The sequence below is a fragment of the Canis lupus genome, chromosome 13, assembly GCF_003254725.2.
Source record: "Canis lupus dingo isolate Sandy chromosome 13, ASM325472v2, whole genome shotgun sequence".
Classification (NCBI taxonomy): domain Eukaryota; kingdom Metazoa; phylum Chordata; class Mammalia; order Carnivora; family Canidae; genus Canis; species Canis lupus.
The window spans coordinates 2,816,540-2,825,733 of record NC_064255.1 but is presented as its reverse complement, the minus strand read 5'-3'; the positions used below and the strand labels follow the sequence as shown (position 1 = coordinate 2,825,733).

At 55.0% G+C, this 9,194-nt stretch overlaps 1 long non-coding RNA gene across 1 annotated transcript in view; it reads right to left on the bottom strand.

Annotated features, from left to right (window-relative positions):
- Positions 1-233: 233 nt before the first annotated feature.
- The window catches only part of LOC112662414 (uncharacterized), a 106,604-nt gene continuing 97,643 nt past the window's right edge, over positions 234-9,194 (bottom strand). The window contains exon 7 of the long non-coding RNA XR_007401840.1: positions 234-1,581. This is a non-coding gene — a long non-coding RNA (uncharacterized LOC112662414). The remainder of the gene's footprint in view (positions 1,582-9,194) is intronic.

The following is a 9,194-nucleotide window of genomic DNA, read 5'->3' as shown; positions in this document are numbered from 1 at the left end:
TTTATGCTCCTCAAAATCATGGCTAGCACTGACCTGAACCATATCCTTGCTTAGTACTTTTTCCTTCTCTGTGTCCTGTCTTCCCCAATGTTTTCCCTTAGGGCACTGCCTCAAAAATAAATAAATAAATAAATAAAATAAATAAATCAGAAGCTCTGAAATCCTTTTTCAAAATACTTTCTAGGAAACTGACCAGAGATAGGAAGTTTCCTAGGTAGTGCGAGAGCTGCAAAGATGTTTAAGATACGATTTTTATTTGCAAGATGCTTCTTGGTCCATTACAAAGGCAAAGCATTAACATGCATAAAGTATAAAGGAAAAGAAGTAAATAACAAGGGAGACACTTTGTGACGTATCACAGTCACTACACAATATTTAGATGAATTTTAGAGGTACAATGGTTCGAAGGAGGGTGGCAGAGACACATGAGAAGCATCTGGGAGGAGGAAATAGCATGAACAAATTTATAAAGGCAAGAAAAAAACAAGGTGTAGGATGCAGAGCTGTGGTGCGGGGCTCACAAACCTCGCGGTGCATCGTGATTACCTGGAGGGAGTGGAGAATCGCTCACCACCAGCCCCACGCAGCTTCTGATCAGTAGGTGTGCGTTGGGAAGGAAATGATTGCATTTCTAACAAGTCCCCAGGGGATGCTGTTGCTGCTGGTCTGTGGACCACACTTTGAGAACCAGGGCAATAGTGGGCTAAGAGCTGAGAGACCAGGAATTGTTCTCTCCCGGCATGCATCCTTACGCCAGGGACCCTCTGCCCCACTAGGGTAGCAGAATTCAGGGCAGATGGGGCACATCCTGGCAGGACCGGGCGCCAAATTCTTGTCCTCTGATTTTTAAGGAGGCATTCTTAAATCCCAGTAGAGAAGCAGTAACCTTAAAGCCTGGGCTTAAAGATGCGAGGACCAGGGCTTGAGGGAGACAAGGGTCCTGTGGATTCCAAACCCTGGTTCTAAGTAGGAGAAGCTGAAGTCTCCAAGACTGAGGTCAAAGGGTTTATACCATAAACCAAGGGTTGGCAAACTAGAGCCTGCCACCTACATAAATTTATTGGAGCATAGCTGCTCCTACTCATTTACACATCGTACGCACTGCTCTCCTTCAGCAGCAGAGTCAAGCAGTTGCCACAGTGACAGAATGTTCCACAAAAGCAGTATTTCATATCTGGCCCTTTGTAGACAAAATATGCCAAGCCCTGGCACAAACCACAGAGTAAGGAAAATGTGGGGAAGGGGGCGGTGCTGAAGAGCAGCTTCCCTGTCTCCGAGGATGGAGGTCAATGTCTACTAGCTGGTGGGGAGGAAAACGTCATTAAGGTGGGGGTGAATTGGTCTCTCAGACCAGAAATGAGGATATGAACCAAGTTATGTTCAGTAGAATAAACTTCCCTTTTTGCAGTTCGGAGTTGTCTGTGACATTCTCGTTGCTGGGGGTGATTTAGCAGCGTCAGCATGGGAGGGGTGACCAGGAGAGAAGGGACGCACACCGTGGGGCGCTTTCACACCTGAGAGGCAGGGGCCAGGCCTGTCCGTCCAGTGTCCCTGTGGCAGAGCCAGGTCTCTGCCGGGTCTCTGTGGAGAGATGGAGAACCACAAACCATAATCGTCCCAAAGTCATCCTCCGGAGGCCACGCCGCATGCTCACCAGGCTGTTTGCAGGCGCCTGACCTCTGGGCCTCACAACACCTCTGGACGTGTGCCTCTCATTCCCCTAGAGAAGAGGCACCCGGAGCTCCTGAGGGTCTGACTTGTCTTGGGACTCAGGGTGCGCACTTCGGGGCTCCCTCAACATGCTGCCCAAGAAAGGGAGCAGGCACCCCATGGGGATGGCGGAGGTGGGCCACAGGGTAGGAAGGAAGAGAAAACTCACGAGGAAGCAGTGGTGGGTGGCTCTGTTTGTAATACGGCGAGCACATTCATATACCCACTCACACATTCATTTTCTAGCTCCAGAGGGCATGCATATTCCCCCCAGCTTTCTGAGAAGAAACGCCTTTTGGCTCTTTTTTCCTTCCTCATAGCCTTGAAGTCCTTAAAAGGTGTCAAGGATCCTTGGTAGTTGCCCGGCCACATTTGTTCAGTAAGGCAGCGAGCACATGGAATAAAGCAGTAAGACTTTACAGTCAGATAACTTTGGATTTCAATCCCAGTCTCATCGCTTAATGACCAGGACCCGGGATAAGGCACTTAACCTCTGTACCTCAGGCTGCCCCTGTATAAATCAGGGGTCATAAGATCTGCTTTCTGACCTTCAGAGGGGAGCAGGCATAGGAGGAGAGACCTGTAGGACTGTCTGCTGCGTGGCCCGGTGCACCTGCATGTTGCTGGGTGCTGTCAAGTCCCTGTGCGACCCCGGGAAGCCCTGCCCTGCTAGCAGGCCCGCTCTCGTGACTGCAGGCATCATGCAGTGCCAAGCAGGCTGTGTCTTTCCTGATCCTACTTGTCCTGCACCAGGGATTGGGGTCAATGCCACAGTTCACATGGCATTGATTAAGGAATATGTTGATTCTTTTAAAGATTTTAATTTTTAAAATCTTTTTTAAAGATGAATTTATTTATTCATGAGAGATGCAGAGAGAGGAGCAGAGACACAGGCAGAGGGAGAAGCAGGCTCCATGTAGGGAGTCCGATGTGGGACTCGATCCCGGGACCCCAGGATCACGCCCTGAGCTACCCAGGTGCCCTTAAGGAACATGCTTTGTCAGAGGAAGGGGCAGCTTGCAGTGAACAACAGATAACCAGAGAAGAGGAATTGCAGGTGTCCACATTCTCCCCATCAGCCATAGAAAGGTGTGTGCAGACCTAGGCTCTGCAGGCCCTTCCGTTTGATCTGCGTTCCATGAAGAGCCCTTTCCCCCCACCGGTTCCCCTTCCTATGAGTAAACTTAGGAAAGCAGCTTCATGGGTGGGCAATACCCCAAGGCAGCTTGGACCAGAGGCCTGGGGGGCGGGAGGCCGTAGCCTGGGACCGAGAGCGTGTTTCCGGGCCTAGGAAGCCAGCGCTAGCCCTGCCCTTTCTCCTGGGCCAGGGGAGCCAGGAAGAGGAGGTGACGCTGCCACCCTGTCCCTCTACATTAAAACTGCACGCGACCACATCTTCAACACTTGGCACTGGATCCCAAGGAGGAGAGAGAGGCAGGCTGCCTAACACCGAGTGACACGAAACATTCACAGAGCAGAGTCGGCTCTCAGCTGAATCACAGGTCTCATTGGGGGATCAAATAGACATCTCCCTCCGGAAGAGGCGACTTGAACTAGAAGTGCTTTATTTTGACTTGGGTGACAGAGTGACAAGTGTGGGCGAGTTCAGATGACTAAGGCTGGTACACAGAGGATGTTTGTCCTCCAAAGCCGAGGCTGCTGACCCCTCTGACGGCTCTCCCGGGACGGAGGGCAGTGCCGCGGGGGAGCCGAGCGGCCGCGTCTGGCCGCGGTCCCGGGGGAGCTAAGGCAACCGATGGTGTCCACTCTGGAGTAAAAGGGCTCGACGGGGGGCCCGAGCCCTGTTCTGAAAGGAACACTGTATGTAAAAGTAGACTAGCCTGGGAAGAGAAGGCAAGCAGCTCCCGATTCCGGGGCGGGCGTCTGGAGGGAAGGCCGCGTCCGCGGAGGCTCGGCCGGCGGCGGGGGTGGGGGTGGGGGTGGCGGTGGGGTGGGGATGGGGTGGAGTGGGGTGGGGGTGGAGGTGGGGGTGGGGATGGGGTGGAGGTGGGGTGGAGGTGGGGTGGGGATGGGGTGGAGGTGGGGGTGGGGGTGGGGTGGAGGTGGGGGTGGGGATGGGGTGGAGGTGGGGTGGAGGTGGGGTGGGGATGGGGTGGAGGTGGGGGTGGGGGTGGAGTGGGGTGGGGTGGGCCTCCCGCAGCGCCGGGGGTGGGGGGTCGGAGCCGCTGCGGCCCCGGGCCCCCGCCTGGCGGACGACGAGGCTGCGAGCGCTTCTGCGGAGTGGATTCCGGCGGTGGAATCGCGGAGTCAAAGCTTCAAACCTTTGGTGCAGCCGACGCTGCCACCGCCGCCCGGCGCCTCCCCCTGCGCTCCCCGCGACCGTGCCGGGCGCCCCTCGCCCCTGCCCCCCTCGGGTTACCCGGGGTCGCCCCCGGGGCTGCTGCGGCCCGGAGGTCGGAAGGTCAGCGGCCTCCCGCCGTGTCTCCCCCTCGCGTGGGCGTTCACCGTGTCACACGGTCCCCGCGGGGCGGGTCCGCCGGCCGCGCTGCCTCGGGGTCCGCGTTCCCGCCACGTCCCCCAGAGCGTGGCTGCCCGCGCCGCGGCCGGTGCGGCTGCTGGTCTGGCGGCGCGGGCCCGGCGACCCGGGGGGGCGGGGACCGGGGGGCGGGGGCGGGGGCGGGGCCTGCGCTCGGCCCGCGTGCGGCCGCGGAATCCCGGGTTCTTCCGGGCGAGGACGGAGCACGTGGTGTGGCGCGCTCGTCCCCTGTTCGCGAACAGGCCTGGCTGTCGCCGCCGGGCGGGCCGCCCTTCTCGGGGCTGCCCCACCGCCCCTCCCCCCCCGGCACTGGCCCGGCAGAAGCGGTCCTTGGCGCATCACGAACATTCTGCTGTGACGATTTATGCCCTTCAGCCCGAGGACATTATTTCTCCTCACGTGATCCCTTTCTGCCCTGTTTTCCGAGCGCTCTGATTTGGGAACTTCCCGACCAGCCTGAAGTCCCGAGGCAGGCGTCGGGAGGTCACGGACCGGGGCGGCGGCGGCGGGGCGGGGGGAGACGAAGCGGGGCGAGGAGAGGCGGGGCGGGGCGGGGCGGGGGGAGGCCGGGCGGGGCGGGGCGCTGCAGCCCTGCGGCCGTGCTCAGCCCGCGGAGGAGCCGGCGGGACTCCCGAGCCGAGCCGAGCCGAGCCGAGCCGAGCCGAGCCGAGCCGAGCCGAGCCGAGCCGAGCCGAGCCGAGCCCCCGCCCCCGCCGGTCCTTGCTGCAGACTCTCCCTCGTGGCCGCTCTAAGCAGAGCCCGCAGCCAAGGAAGTCCTGGGAAATGTAGTTCAGCCTAGCCTTGCGGACGCGTCGGAAGGCCACCATGACTCCCTTGAAACCTTACTTAAAACTCACATACTGCGCTTAACAGTCCTCTAACACGCACACATCGCTATGTGCCAGCTACTTTTCTAAGCATCTTTTTTTAAAGATTTTATTTATTCATTCATGAGAAACACAGGGAGACCGAGGCAGAGGAGAAGCAGAGGAGAGGCAGAGGGAGAAGCAGGCTCCCTGCGGGGATCCCGACTCGGGACTCCATCCTGGGACCCCAGGATCACGCCCTGGGCCGCCGAAGGCAGGCGCTAAACTGCTGGGCCTCCCAGGGATCCCACTACTTTTCTAAGCATCTTATGAATATTTACTCATTTCATTTTTATGATGCCCCTGGGGGGCGGCTATTATTAACAACCCTGTTTTACAGAGCGAGAAACAGACCAGAGAGGTTAGTGAACTAAGGTCTCGCCGCTGGTGGATGGCAGAGCTGGGCTTCAAACGCGGATAGCCTGACTCCAGGGTTTGGATGCTCCACCATCCCACTCTGCAAAGACAGTATTGCCCTCTAGCCAAATGGACACTTAAAAGTGAAAACTGGTAAGCTGTAGAACTTTGTTTTGGGAATTGTTTTCCTGGTTGTTTTTATTTTGAACTCTCCCGATGGAAATGCTGCTAAGGAATCTGTTCCGGTAAATAGAGGGTCAGGATGAAGACCAACTGCTCAGACACTCTGCATTCTGTGCTCATTTGGTTCCTCTGCTGGAGCATCATGACTGCAGGTCCTGCCCTCTGAGTGATGTGGGCCCTCCGGAGGAGGTGCAGGTGCGACCTCTGTGCTCCTCTGTCTCTCTAGGCTCTTGGACTCCTGGGGGCTGAGTCACCTCTGCTGGGTGTAGTCCGACAGACTGCTTCTGCGTCTTGGAGCTGATAAAGTCTGCTCTGCCCCTGTACTGCTCCCCTGGCTCTAGGCGAAAGCACAGGGTGCCCCATGGCTAGTCAAAGCCTGGGGTCTTTAGCAGGGAACATTAATCCTGCCTCAGCCACCAGGAAGTCACAGAAATGTCAGGCCACCTTCCCTGTTCCTTTATCTCGGATTAAGTGGGCCACCGGAAGGGGTGAGGGAAGCAGGTTTTCCTGCCTGCATTTGTAACCCCACCTTCCTGCCCAGAAGCCCCTTGGCCACATCTTCCTTGAGGACCTGGACGAGTGCAGGGTCGCCCAGTCTCCTCAGCTCCTGGAGCTGAGACCAGCGTACGCCTCAGGCACACAGCCTTCCCACTTACACTCCTGAGTCCCACCACCCGTGGCTGCTGTGGGCAGGGCAGGGTGAAGAGATAACCTTTTGGCCTGTGCTGATCCCCAACAGTGAAAGCTGGGTAGCTGTGTGATTTGGGGGGAATCTTGCAATTGCACAACTAGATCCTTGCCTGCCCACAGGAGCCCCCAAGGCACATGGAGGAGGCAGGCTAGGTAGGACATGACTGTGGGGCCCATCTCAGTGATTCCCAAACTGGAGTGCATCAGAATCCCCTGGGAGGACTAGTACACCACGCCGCAACCCCAGAGCTTCTGCTTCAGTGCGCCTGCGTGGGCCTGAGCATGTGCATCTCTTGCAAGTTCCCAGACGAAGCAGGTACCTGCGGGGAGGGCCTCTGCTTTACTGAGCATTGCCTTCTCCACTGAGGTGTGTCACTGTCCCAGTACAGACAAATCCTGCTGCCCACCCGGCCAGGGAGCAGCCTGGAGGCCCTTCTTTTCTGGCCGCCCCATCGCCGAGTTGGTCAGCATCAGCAAAACCACCTGGACGCCCGAAGCCAGACAGCCGGGAGGCCCCGGCCCTCTGACGCTGATCTGATGGCCTACACAAAGCGTTCACTGCAGCGTGAACTTGCTGACTAGCAGCACCCTGTGCGCTGGGGATGAACCAAATCTTGGTCATGTTAGACCTGTGGATTCCTGGCTGTGAAAGCTGATGAGAAAACTCACCCCCAACCCCAACCCCAGCTCTCTCAGCTAACCTGCCTCCCCGCCACTGTCCTCTCCAGCCTGGCCCGAGGTCTACCAGTTGCTTCCTGTGCTCGTCTCCCAAGACGTGACTTAAAAGTATGCCCCTCAGCTCCCCCAGCATGCTCTCCCTGGGCCCTAAACAGCCTGTGCCCCGACCTAGTATCTAAACCAGAGACACTGCCCAGACTGGCAGAGGGGGTGGCTCAGACCTGCGTTCAGGGATGTCAGCACTGCAGGCAAAGTGTGGAAGCCCGGGAACAGCCGGCTTCTCAGCTGTCCTGAGTCAGCTGAGACCTGAGTCGCCTTCTCAAAGCCTCCAATGGAGGCATAATGAATCCCCTCTCCTTGGCTTGCAGGTAGAGTCACAATTTTCCTATTGTTTCCCCCTCACACCCCTAATGCCATCACCTTGAACATCAGGTGAGGAGTGAGGCATTTGCATATAGGAAGAGCTCCTTGAGCTCCTTGAGCTCCTTGGTGTTTAAACCTGACTGTTCAGCCCATGGGTCTTCACCTGGGCCCTGAACCGTACTCTGTATTAAAGGATGGGTAGGTGAGCCGGTGCTGAGGTGTTCGTCTGTAAAGTGCCCCCAGACAGCATGAGGATAAATCAGAAAGATGGTACCTGCTAACTAGGGTGCCTGAGCGGAAACACTTGAGCTGCCCTTGCTCTCAGCCTCAAGCAAACAAAGAGAACATCCCTCATTGGAATCCTTTTTGTTGAGTATTTTTGCATGGTGCCCAGCCAGGGGACAGCTGCCTAATGTTCACAGCCAATGGCGTATTTCATGGAGCTGTGCTGACTGCCAGAAATTCGTCACTTATTTAACATTTAAAGAAGTTCAGAGGTGGGACACCTGGGTGGCTCAGCAGTTGGGTGCCTGTCTTCGGCCCAGGTCGTGATCCCAGGATCTGGGATCGAATCCCGCATCGGGCTCCTGGGACGAGCCTGCTACTCTCTCTGCCTGTGTTTCTGCCTCTCTGTCAGTCTGTATCTCTCATGAATAAATAAATAAATCTTACAAAAAAAAAAAAAGAAGTTCAGAGGTTCAGAAAACTGTGCGTATGTGATAAATTCTAATCTCAAGCACAAAGAGAAGCATGAGTTTTATGAATACAAAATTAGCTTCTCTCTGCCACTAGTAGTAAATATTAAATAAGCATTTGTTAAGAAATTAATTGGAAAGGGACGCAAATGATCGCTTGCACCAGATCGCAGTCTGACCCTGTGCAAATGCTGTGAAAATGTTGTGTTCATGTATAGTTTTCTGGGTGAGTATTCACAGCTCCCACTGTGTTTTCAAAAGAGCCATGAACAATTCCACCAACTGGAACAGGGTAGGAGCCACCGCTGAAGGATAGAGCTTACGACTCGTCACCTCTCCTTCCTTCCTTCCTTCCTTCCTTCCTTCCTTCCTTCCTTCCTTCCTTCCTTCCTTCCTTCCTTCCTTTCTCTCCTTTGCCCAACTACCTTCATTCTTGGCTTTCCTTGTCCTCTGATGGAACAAGGAAGCCTGAAACCATTTGTTTTACTAATTATCAGCATCCTCTGGATTAAAATGAGCCAGAAGGGCTTTAGGATCCAAGTAAAATAATAAATATAAACTGCTTTACAAAATCATACAAAAGTAAGGAGTTAAAGAAAAATGAGGAGTTGCCAATATTGTGAATGTGTTGTCATGACCGACGCCTGATCTCTTGACCACTCTGTCCTCGAGCTGTTTGCTTAATGTTGTAAGGACTGAAGTGTGATGCTGATATTAGCTAACGTGGGTTGGTAGCTTACGTCACTTATTCCCCCTATGAACTAAGTAGCATTATCCCCACTTTACAGACTAGAGAACTGAGGCCTGGAGAGTTTATGTAACCTGTCTAAATTAAACAGAGAAGGGTTTGAACTGGAGGCATTGTCACTTTGGTCCCCAGCTTTTAACCATTATTGAGCCATGACGGTGTGCCAGGAGCTATGTGAAGCAGGTGATGAAAATTAACTTACTGAATCTTCACAAATCTATGGAATGAATACTGTGATTGTTCATAACTGAGCCAGAGATTACCTGTCTCCTGCCACAAGGTCACAGAACTAATAGATATTGGGGCTCAGGTTCACCCCAGGGATTCTTACTATACAGTACACACGTTTAACTCTTGCACTGAAATGATAGGCTTTAAGGAGCTGCATAAATCAGCTTCCAAATAAC